Source organism: Rousettus aegyptiacus, unplaced genomic scaffold (assembly GCF_014176215.1).
Source record: "Rousettus aegyptiacus isolate mRouAeg1 unplaced genomic scaffold, mRouAeg1.p scaffold_m13_p_9, whole genome shotgun sequence".
Lineage (NCBI taxonomy): Eukaryota > Metazoa > Chordata > Mammalia > Chiroptera > Pteropodidae > Rousettus > Rousettus aegyptiacus.
Window position 1 is genome coordinate 35,748,594 of NW_023416312.1, and position 13,046 is coordinate 35,761,639.

Consider the following 13,046-nt stretch of genomic DNA (forward strand, 5'->3'; position numbering starts at 1 on the left):
TGTATGATCAGATGGCTAAAACTTTTTACTAATTGTGGAGAAGACTTTTAAGATTTGTATTAGATAACTAATTTTAACAAAGCTCTAAACTTGATTTAAAGAAGAGAGCCTTCTCAGAATTTTAAAACTGCGCTTTTTTTCTTTTTAGTCTTAGGAATTGTGGATGCTCTAGATAAGAGTTCTCAAAGAGGTTACAAGCCATTTGAGATTAATAGGGGGGAGGTTTGGGGATTGGTGAAGAAGAATCTGAACTACCTCTACAGTTTAATTTCCAGCTTTACAAGGTTTTTTAGGTAATGACATTTGCTCTCAATACCTCAAAGCTTTAGGTTGTAATCTTGATGATAAAAGACTGACATATGCATCCACCTATATTGGAATGTTTTCTTTCTCTCTGGGTACATTTATCTTAGAGAATATGGCCTAGAAATCCTATCAAACTTTGAATATCAGCTTCCATTTTGGCCAAATTTCCCATCACAAAGTTGTTAAATCCTTTCAGATATCCAGTTTTAGCCAGGACAAACAGTAAATATTTCTGGCAGTATTTTTGTTTTTTTATTTCTGAAAGTATTAAACAATGCCAGAACCCATGAATATGCAGAAGTTATTACTTTTCGAGATCCAAAGTCAGTCCCAAAGGTTTAAAAAAAATGCCTTGAGACAAATGAAAATGGAAATAAAAATACCAAAATTTATGAGATGCAGCACAAGCAGAGCTAAGAGGGAAGCAATAAATGTCTCGATTAAGAAACAAGAAAAATATCAAATAAACAACCTAGCATTACACTTAAATACTAGAAAAAGAATGAAGCCCAAAGTTAGTAGAAATAAAGAAATAACAAGGAAGAGTGAGTAGTAAATAGACATTAAAAAAAAACAATAGAAAAGGTCAATGAAACTAAGAGCTGGTTTGTTAAAAAAGAACACTGAAAAGCCTTTACTGAGACTCACCAAAAAAAATAATAATGAGGGCTGAAATAATAAAATTATAAATTAAAGCAAAGATGTACCATAGATGTCACAGAAATACCAACGATCATAAGAGACTGCCATGAACAACTGTAGATCAACAAATTGGGCAGCCTAGAACTGTCTGAATTCTTAGAAACATACAACTTTCTAAGGGTGAATCATAAGGAAATACAAAATTTGAATAAAGCAATTACTATGGATATTGAAACAGTATTCAAAAACCTCCCAACAAACAAAAGTCAATGACCAGATGGCTTCACTGGTAAATTCTACCAAACATGAAAAGATGAATTAATACGAAGCCTTTGTGAAGTTTTCCAAAAAATATAAGAAAATGGAACATTTCCAAACTTACTTTATAAGGCCAGCATTGACCAGACACCAAAACTGTGCAAGGGAACTACAAGAAAATAAAATTATATGTCAGTGTCCCTGGTGAATATGCATACAAAAATCCCAAACAATATATTAACAAACTGAATTCAACAATACATTAAAAAAGATCATAAGCTGTGATCTACTGAGATTGATTCTAGGAAGCAAGGATGATTCAGCATTCACAAATCGGTATGATAAAACACATGAACAAAATGAATGATAAAAAATCACATGATCATCTCAATAGATATAGAAAGAGCATTTGACAAAGTTCATCATATTTTCATGAGAAAAACTCTCAATAAAGTGGTTATAGATAGAATGTACCACAAAATAATTAAGGCCATATATGCCAAGTCCACAGCTGACGTCATCCTCAACCGTGAGAAGTTGAAAACTTTTTCTATAAGACAAAGATGCTCACTTTCATCACTTTTTTCCAAGTAATAACGGAAGCCAGAACAAGTAGGCAAGAAAAATCAATAAAATACATCCAAGTAGGAAAGCAAGAAGTAGAACTGTCGCTCTCTGCAGATGACATGATATTATATCTAAAAAACTCTAAATAGCCCACCAAAAAACCCTTTAAAACTAATATATGTATTTAGTAATGTTGCAGGATAAAAAATCAGTATATAAAAATCCATTGCCTTTCTATAAAGTAATAATGAAGGATCGGAAAAAAATTAAGATAACAGTTTTATTTACAATTGTGTCAAAAACAATAAAGTTACTAGGAATAACTTTGATGAAGTAGATGAAACACCTGTACACTCAAAACATTAAGACATTGATGAACGAAATTGAAGAAGACATAAATAAATGGAAAGGTATTCCATGCTCACAGACTAGTAGAATTGATATTGTTAAAAGGTTCATATTTTCCAAACTGATGTACAAATTCAATACAATTCTAATCAATATTCCAATGGCATCTTTCACAGGAATAATAAAAAGAATGCTAAAATTTGTATGGAATCATAAAATACTCAGAATGGCCAAAGCAACCAAAAATTTGGAGGCATTATGCCTCCTATTTTCAAACTATGTACATTGATATAGTAATCAAAACAAAGTTATTGGCATAAAACAGACACATAGATAAATGGAACAGATTAGAGAGCCTAGAAATAAACCCACACATATATGGTAAATTAATCTATGACAAAAGAGCCAAGAGTTTATAATGTGGAATGGAATGTCTCTTGAATAAATGATATTTGGAAAACTGAACAGCCATATGCAAAATAACAAAACTACATCACTAACTTGCATCACATGCACACAAAAAAATGAAAAGTCAACTAAACATTTGAATATATGACTTGAAACCATAAAAATCCTAGTAGAAAATATAGGAGATAAAGTCCTTGACATTGTCTTGGCAATTACTTTTTTGGATCTGATTCAAAAGGCAAAGGCAACAAAAACAAAAATAAATGAGTCTACATCAAACTAAAAAACTTCTTCACAGCAAGGAAACCATTAATAAAATGAAGGGTAAGTTACTAAATGGGATAAAGTACTTACAAATCATATAAATAATATGGAGTTAATATTCAAAATATATTAAGAACTAATACAGTTCATTAGCAAATAAATGATCTAATTAAAAAAGTGGCCTGGGAACTGAATAGACTTTTCTTTTCAAGAACACATACAGATGGCCATCAGGTACATGGAAAAAAAACTCACCATCACTAATCATTAGGGATATGCAAATTAAAACCACTATGAGATGTTAGTTTACATCTTTTAGAATGGCTATTATCAAAAAGAAAAAAAATAAGTGTTGAATAAATGTGGAAAAAGGGGCTGTTGTGCATTTATTCGTGGGAATGTAGATTGGTGCTGCCAAAATGGAAAAAAATTTAGGATTCCTCATAAAATTAAAATTAGAATCACCGTATAGTCCATCAATTCACTTCTGGGTATTTATCTGTAGGAAACAAAAACTCTAACTTAAAATGATATTTGCATTCCCATGTTCATTGCAACATTATTTCAAATAGCCAAGATATGGAAAAAATCTGAGTGTCCATGGTTAGAAAAATGGATAAAAAGGATATGAGATACACATACAATGGAATATTATACAGCCATAAAAAGAATGAAGATTTGCCATTTGCAACATTAATGAACCTTGAAGGCATTATGCTAAGTGAGGTAAGACAGAGAAAGAGAAATATGATCCCACTTATACATGGAAGCTAAAAACTAAAAAATCAAGCTCATAAATAGAGATAACTGATTGGTGGTAGCCAGTGGTGTTGGGTAGCAGTTGGGTGAAAAGGGTAAAAGGTGTCCAAAGTTACAGATTTACAAATAAAATATTAATAAGTCATGCCATGTAATTTTCAACATGGTGACTATAGTTTAAAATACTTTATTACATATTTGAACATTGCTATGAATTTTGATTTTAAAAGTCTTCAGCAAAAAAAAATTATAACTATGTAAACTGATGGACGTTAAGTAGACTTACTGTGTCATTCTGCTTTATACATATGTTGAATCATTGTTTTACTCCTGAAACTAGTTTAATGTTTTATGTTGATTATATCTTAGCTTATAAAATAAATAAAAGGTTTGGAGAAACATGGAAGAGTGAAAGACACCCCCAGATCTCTTACCATGAAAGAACAATAAGTTAAACATCTAAAACTCAACAAAAAACATGGAAACTGCACACTAGCACATCTAAGTTTGGGATCTACGCATAAGAGCTAAAATAGCTCAAAATCCTGGGTGTGGGGCAGTGGACAGGGAGAAAAAAAGAAACTGCCTCTCATATCCACCAGAGCTCCCAGTAGGAGGAGGGAGAGGTTAGAAGTTGTAGTGAGTTCCATGAAGGTGGTGGTAGGGCCCAGTCATCAGGGCAGAAAGCAGAGAAATGGGAAGGTGAAAAACAACCGGCCACAGTTGCAAAACCTGCAAAACTGAGGCTGAACTACAGCCTCCATCCTCAAAACAGAAGGTTCCTCCCCTCATATCCTGCAAGACTAAACACTGCCGAGCCCCAGGGGAATCTGCACAAACCCTACCTAAACTCTTGCTAACACTGACAGAGATCAAGACATAGGGTAGTGAGCATGATTAAATATGACCAAAACTTAACAAAATTGGTATAAAAGGAAAGTACCTTAACATAACAAAGGCTGTATATGACAAACTCTCAGCCAACATTATACTTAATGGTGAAAAACTAAAACCCTTCCCTCTAAGATCAGGAACAAGGCAAGGCTGTCCAATATCAACACTGTTATTTAATATAACATTGGAGGTCCTCGCGAGTGCAATCAGACAAGAGAAAGATATCAAAAGCATCCAAACAGGAAACGAAGAAGTCAAACTGTCACTATTTGCAGATTGACATGATTCTCTATATAGAAAGATTCCACAAGACCACTACTATAAACAATAAGCAAATACAGTAAAGTTTCTGGATACAAACTCAATGTTCAGAAATCCTTAGCATTCCTATTCTGTAATAATAAAGTATCAGAAAATGGGAAAAAAATAATTTCTTTTGCAATCACACCAAAAAGAATAAAATACCTAGGAATAAATTTAACAAAACATGTTAAGGGCCTATATAATGAAAACTACAAGAGTCTATTGAAAGAAATCAAAGAATATACAAAGAAATGGAAAGATAGTTCATGTTCTTGGATTGGAAGAATCAACATAGTTAAAATGACTATATTACCTAAAGCATTATATAGATTTAATGCAATCCCCATCATAATCCCATCAACATTTTTTAAAAGAAATAGAACAAAAAATCATCAAATTTGTATGGAAGCACAAAAGACCCAAAATCGTCAAAGCCATCCTGAGCAAAAAGAACGAGGCTGAAGGTATTACTCTGCCCAACTTCAAATTGTAATACAAAGCGACGGTAATCAAAACATCATGGTATTGGCAGCAAAACAGACACATGGACTGGTGGAACAAATCGAGAGTCCATAAGTTAACCCATATTTATTTATATGGGCAAATCATTTTCGACAAAGCCGAAAACATACAGTGGAGAAGGAACAGCCTCTTCAATAAATGGTGCTGGGAAAACTGCAAAGCCACCTTCCAAAGAATGAAACTAGACTCTTGTCTATCACCCCACACCAAAATTAACTCAAAATGGATTAAGGACCTGAACATAAAACCTGAAACAATAAAAGTAGAGTCAAAAGTCCAGGAGTGAACCAATATTTATATGAGCAAATGATTTTTGAAAAAAAAATTAAACAGTGGAGAAACATAATCCTGTTCAATAAATTGTGTTTGGAAAACTAGAAAGCCCACTGAAAAACATGAAACTGGACTGTTGTTTATCACCACACACCAAAATTAATTCAAGATGGATTAAGGACCTGAATATAAGACCTGAAACAATAAAATACATAGAAGAAAACATAGGAAGTAAACTCAAGGAGCTTGGACTTAAAGAGCATTTTATGAATTTGATCTCAAAAGCAAGGGATGTAAAAGCAAAAATAAGTGAATGGCACAACATCAAACTTAAAGCTTCTGCTCAGCAAAAGAAATAGTCAGCAAGTAAAGAGACAACCATCCGAATGGGAAAATATATTTGCAAGCAATGTCTGCAATAAGGGCCTAATAAAGGGATCAAATATGTCGTGACAGAAAGAAATCTAACTATGGGAGGTGAACACGCAGTGAAAATTGTGTGTGTGTGTGTGTGTGTGTGTGTGTGTATTACACATATATGTGTATATATATATATACCTTACTGTTAAAGTGTACAGCTGAACAGTATTGGATTTCATTAACCAATGTCATCATAAAAAATAATAATAATTACAAAAGATTCTGGACTATCATACCATATACAAAGCTAATTTAAAATAGATTGAACGAATGTTAAACTTGAAACTTTAATATTCCTAGGATAAAAAAAAGGCAGTATGTTATATATTTTTTTATCATTTAAATTGTTTTTTAAGTTAAGATTATTGGGGTAACATTGGTTAATACAATTATATAATTTTCAGGTGTACATTATAATTTGACATCTATATATTTTATTGTATGATTACCACCAAAAGTCCAGTTTCTTTCAGCTACCATATATTTGATCCCCTTTACCCACTTCACCCTCCCCCTATGACTCCTATATTTCACCCCATTTAACCATCTACATACCTCCTCCTCCCCCAACCCCTACCCTTTGGTAACCACTAGTCTATAGTCCATATTCATGAGTCTCTGTTTGTCCTGTTCATTTGTTACTTTTAGGTCTATATCTCACGTATAAGTGATATCATGTGATTTTCAATGTTTCTATCTGGCTTATTTTGCTTAGCATGATTATCTCGAGTTTCGTGCAGGTTGTTGCAAATGACAGTATTTCATCTCTTCTTATGGCTGAGTAATATTCCATTGTATATATGTACCACCGCTTTATCCAATCATCTATCATAGGGTACTTTAGTTGTTTCCATGTCCTGGCCACCGTGAATAATGCTGCTATGAACATCAGTGTGCAAATATCTTTTTGGAGATGAGTTTTCAAGTTTTGGGGGTAAAATACACAGCAGAGGGTTTGCTGGATCATATGGCAGATCAATTCTTACATTTCTGAGGATACTCCATACTGTTTTCCATAGTGGCTGTATCAATTTGCAGCGCCACCAGCAGTGTATGATGGTTCATTTTTCTCTGCATCCTCTCCAGCATTTTTAAAGTAAAACAATTTCTTTTGCTGTGTAGAAGCTTTTTAGTTTGATGTAGTCCCATTCATTTATTTTTGCTTTTACTTCCCTTTCTTTTGAGGTCAAATTCGTGAAATCTTCTTTAAATCCAAGGCCTTTGATCATAAATGGATGCTGTGTCTTGTTGAAAGCTTTTTCTGCATCGTTTGATATGATCATATGATTCTTATTTTTTTAAATTTGTTTATGTGTTGTATCACATTAATCATTTTGCATATGGTCAACCATCCCTGTGCCCCGGAGATGAAGCCCACTTTATTGTGGTGTATAATCTGTTCAAGTTGTTGCTGTATTCGGTTCACTAGCATTATTTAGGATTTTTGCGTCTGTGTTCCTGAGAGATAGTGGTCTGTAATTTTCTTCTTTCAGGTGTTATCTTTACCAGATTATGGTATCAGGGTAATGTTGGCCTTATAAAATGAGTTTGGAACTAGTACCTCTTCAATTTTTTGGAAGTGTTTGAGGAGAATAGGTATTAAATCTTCTTTGAATGTTTCGTAGAATTCACTGGTGAAATCATCTGGTCCAAGATTTTTCCTTTTATGGTAGGTTTTTGATGATTGTTTCAATTTCCATATTTAGATTTCCCAGATCTCCATGATTTTGTCTAGGAAGGTTGTATTTTTCTACATAGTGGTACATTTCTTCTTATTAAATTTTATATTATATACTTTTTCATATAATTCTTGTATGATCCTTTATATTTCACCAGTGTCTGTCATAATTTCCCCCCTTTCATCCTTGATTTTGGTCATTTGTGTCTTCTCTCTTTTTCTTTAGTGAGTCTAGCCAGGGGTTTGTCAATTTTATTAACCTTCTCAAAGAACTGGCTCTTTGTTGCATTTATTTTTTCTATTGTTTTTTGTTTGTATTCAATTTCATTTATTTCTCTAATTTTGATGATTTCTTTCCTTCTGCTGGCTTTGCTTCATTTGTTCTTCCTTTTCTAGTTTTATAAGATGAAGTGTTTGGTTGTTTATTTGGGCTCATTCTTCTTTTGGAGATAGGTCTGTAATGATAAGAACTTTCCTCTTATGACTGGTTTTGCAATGTCCCAAAAGTTTTGATATGTTGTACTATCGTTATCATTCATTTCTATGTATCTTGTGATCTCTGTTTTTATTTCTTCTCTGACCCAGTTATTCTCCAGTAACATGTCCTTTACTTTCCATGTATTTGTGGTTTTTTCTGCTTTCTTTTGCAGTTGAACTCTAGTTTCAAAGCATTATGATCAGAGAATATGGTTGGTATGATTTCAACCCTCTTATATTTGTTGAAGCTATCTCTGTTTCCCAGTATGTATTCATTCCTCGAGAATGTTCCATGTGCACTAGAGAAGACTATATAATCAGCTCTTTTGGGATGAAAGGTTTGAAAATGTCAGTTAAGTCCACTTGGTCTAATGTGTCAGTTAGGGATGCTATTTCCTTATTGGTTTTCTGTTTGGATGATTTGTACATATCTGACAGTGGGATATAATAGGTCCCCTATTATGACAGTGTTTTCTTTTGTTTCTCCCTTTAGTTCTGTTAGTAATTGCTTTATGTATTTTGAAACTCCCTGATTGGGAGCATAGATATTAATAAGTGTTATGTATTCTTTGTGCATGATTCGCTTTATCATTATGTAGTATCTCTCAGTATCTTTCCTTACCTTTTTTAATTTAGGGTCTATTTTATCCAATATTAGTACCACTACTCCTGCTTTTCTCTGAATGCCATTTACTTGAAATATTTTCTGTCCCTCCACTTTTTGTCTATATTTGTTGTTGGAGCTGAGATGTTTCTCCTGGAGGCAGTCCCATGTTTGGGTTTTGTTTTTTTCATCTAGTCTGCTGCTCTGTGCCTTTTTATTGGTGAATTCAGTCCATTTATATTTATTTAGGGTGATTATTGAAATATGAGGTCTTCTTATAGCCATTTTAACTTTTGCTTTGTGTTAGCTTGATGCTCCCATTGCTTCCTTGTCCTTGTGTTTCTGTTTTCTTTATTTTTGTTGGCTTTTATGGGTTTTCCCTGTAGTCCGTCTCGTTTTATGTTATATACTTCAGTTCTGAATCTTTGGCATGTGGTCATCATTACAAACATGTAAAAGATCGTTGTGTATACACAGTCATCCATTTTCTTCTACGCGTGCTTTATCTCCATTCCCCTTTGCAAATATGGATCTTTGATTCCTCCCCTTTTCAGTTATTGTCTCAACTTGTTCCTATGTATGCTGAACATTCATTACTATCTTGTTGTTGCAAATCTCTTTTTATTTTTTAAGCTGATAATGCCATGTTTTTGGTAAAGGTCGTACTCTGCTTCTATCTACCTACTAGTCGCCTTACTCCTAATCATGTATTTTTTTGTCATTTTGGTTTAGGTGAGATGACCCCTTTTAGTACTTCCTGTAATGCAGACCTTGTAGTGGAGAATTCCCTCAATTTTTGTATGTCTAGAAAGGTCTTTAATTCTCCTTCATATCTAAAAGAGAGCTTTACTGTATACATTTTTCTTGGCTGATTGTTCCTTTCATTTACTAGTTTTAATATTTGATTTCCTCTTTTCTGGCTTGTAAGGTTTGTGCTGAGAAGTCTGATGATAATCTAATGGGTTTTCCTTTGTAGGATACTGTCTGCCCTGAGAATTCTGTGTTTGTTGTTGATTTTTGATAATTTTAACACAGTGTGTCTTGGAGAATTCCCTTTTGAGTTGAGATAATTGGGTGTTTTATTGATCTCTTGAATTCCAAGCTCCACATTATTCCTTAGATTTGGGAAATTGTTGTCCACTATTTGTCTAAAAATGCTTTCTAATCACTGCTCCTTTTCCTTGCCTTCGATAATTCTCATTATTCCTTTGTTTCCTCTCCTGATGCTATCAGCTAGTTCTTGAATTTCTCTTTCATTATCTTTCATTTTTTGGTTTCTCTCTTCTTCCTTCTGATTTAATTCTATATATCTGTCTTTGATATTACTGATATTTTCCTCCATTTGGTCGACTCTATTTCCCAAGCTTGCTATTTCATTTTTCAACTCTTGCAGTGTGTTCTTTATCTCCAGAAGGTCTATTTGGTTCTTTTTGAGGGTTTCAGTCTCCTTGCTAAAGGACTCATTCTGCTCATCTAGTTGTTTCTTCAATTTCTGAAATTTTTGATGTGAATCTTTTTGTATCTCTTTGAGTTCTTTTCAGAAGTACCTTGTTTATTCTCTGTCATTTAAATCACATATTTCTATGTCTGTAAGCTTATTTTCTGGAGAATTTTCTCTTTCCTTCTGAGATGCTTTGTCTCTTCGGGTGTTTATTATGGTGTTTAATGGACTATTTTTCCACCTGCGCATTAATGGAAGTGTATTCTGCTTTATTTTTTCCAGGAAGGAGATTTATTGTATAAAACTCTCTCTTTAGTCTGTTATAAAGAAGTTGTTTTTATTTTGGTTTCCAGTAGGTCGTTTCTAAACCTCTTAGGTCTTTGCTTTATATAAAGTCTTTATAACGCTTTTTTTTTCTTATATATATTCAGTCATGCTTGCTACCCTCAGTCTCCATCCTCGTCAATGCTAGTGACGGTTTCAGAAGTGTTTGCTCCGATTCCCCTGTGGCTCCTCAGTGTTTGATCACAGAGGATATGGGGAAAAGGGGCTTTTGGTTTGGGGAATGGAGAATGTGGCTCATCCTTGCATTTTGCAACTGCAGCTGCTAAAATATACTGTTGTTTGTCTGCCATCCTCACTTCTCCGGTTTCTGCCCTGGAGACTGGGCACTGCTGCCAGCCAAGTGGAACTCACAACTCTCCCAGGTAGGTCTTTTCATGGAACTCACCTCACCTTCTCCTCTCCGTCCTCCTCTTACAGGGAGGTCTGGCTGTAAGAGGCAGTGTCTTTGTTTGTCCAAGTCCACCTCCTGACAGCCTGGGTTCTAACCTGTAGTAGCTTTAGTGCACAAATCCCACGCTCAGGCGTGCTGGAGTGAAGTTTTGGTGTTTTTTTGTTGAGTTTTAGATGTTCAGCTTATTGTAATTTCATGGGAGAGATCTGAGATGTCTCTCACTCGCCATGTTTCTGACATCCTCCAGAATTATTTTTTTTTGGTGTGTATATTTCTAGTTTTTCCCAATTCTATTAATTGAAGAAACCATCTTTTTCCCACTGTATATTATAGCCTCTTTTGTCATATATTAAATGACCACATATGTGTAGGGTTATTTCTGGTTTCTTAGTTCTGTTCCATTTTACTATGTTTTTGTCATGCCAGTATTACACTATTTTTATTACTATAGCCTTATAGTATAGTTTGATACGAGGGAGTGTGATATCTCCAGCTTTGTTCTTTGTCATGATTTCTTTAGATATTCAGGTTTTTGTGATTTTTTGTTTTTATTTTGTGAAATTGATATTTTGGTGGGCATTGCATTAAATCTGTAGATTGCTCTAGGTAGTATGAGCATTTTAACAATATTAATTTTTCTAGTCCATGAATATTGTATAGCTGTTCTTTTGTGTCACTTTCAATTCCTTTCTTCAATCATTTATAGGTTTTTAGTAGAGATTTTCACCTCAGTTAAATTTCCCATGCATTTTATATTTTAATGAAGTTTTAAATGGGATTTATTAAATTTATTTTTCTGATAGCTCATCATTAATGTATAGGAACAAAATCTAATTCTGTATATGAATTTTGTGTCCTGTGATTTCACTGAATTCATTTAATGGTTCTAAATTTTTGTGTGTGTGAAGTCTTCAGGGTTACTATAAAGTATAATGTCATGTGCAAATAGTGACTGTTTTACTTTATTTACAATTTGAATTCTATCCATTTATTTTTCTTGACTAATTGCTGTGGGTAGGACTTCCAGTAGTATGTTGAAGAGAAGTGGTGATAAGTGGGCATCCTTGTCTTGTTCTTGATCTTAGAATAAGGTGTTTCTGCTTTTTACCACTGAGTATGTTACTAGCTGTGCTTTGTCACATATGGCCATTATTATGTTGAGGTATTTTTTCTTCTATACCAAATTTGTTAAGAGTTTTTATCATAAATGGATGTTGAAATTGTCATATTCTTTTTATGTATCTATTGATATGATCCTATTTTTCTCTTTTGTTTTATTAATGTGTATCATGTTGATTTATTTGTGGACTTTGAACCATTTAGGGTTTTTTATATGTAATATGTAATCTGAAAATACAGTTTTACTTTTGCCTTTTCAATTTGAATTTCTATGTTTTTCTTTTTCTTGCCTAATTGGTCTGGATAGAAGTTATGATACTATGTTAAATAGAAGTGGATAGAGTGGGGCATCCTTGTCTTGTTCCTGATCTTAGAGGAAAAGCTCTGATTTTCACCACTGAGTATAATGTTAGCTATGGGCTTGTCATATATAGCCTTTATTACGTTTTGGTACATTCCCACTTTAGCCACTTTGTTGAGTTTTTTATTTTATCATGAATGGATGATTAGTTTTGTCGAATTGTTTTTCTGCATTTATTGAGTTGATTATATGATCTTATACTTTATTTTGTTACTATAGTGTATCATGTTGATTCTTTTGTGGATGTTGAAACACCCCTTGCACCCCTGAAATAAATCCTCCTTGATCCTAGCATATGATCACTTTCATGTGCTACTGAATTCAGTTTGTTAATATTTTGTTGAGGATTTTCATGCGTATATTCATCAGTGATATTTGGAAAATAATTTTCTTGCCGTTTCCTTTTCTGGTTTTGGCATCAGGATAATACTTACCTCACAAAATAAGTTTGGAAATGCTCCATTCTCTTCTATTTTTTGGAAAGCTTAGGAAGGATTGTATTTGTCTTTTTTAATATTTGGTTGAATCCAACAATGAAGCCATGTTGTCTTGGACTTTTGTTTTTGTGGAAGCTTTTGATTACTGATTTAATCTCCTTCATAGTAATTATAATTCAATTTTTGTATTTTTTTTCTTATTCATTCTTGGAAGATTGTATGTTTCCAG

At 33.4% G+C, this 13,046-nt stretch overlaps 1 protein-coding gene across 4 annotated transcripts in view; it reads left to right on the forward strand.

Moving 5' to 3' along the window:
- NBDY (negative regulator of P-body association) overlaps positions 1-13,046 on the forward strand; it is a 69,013-nt gene that overhangs the window by 39,526 nt on the left and 16,441 nt on the right. The gene's annotated exons all lie outside the window — the stretch shown is intronic.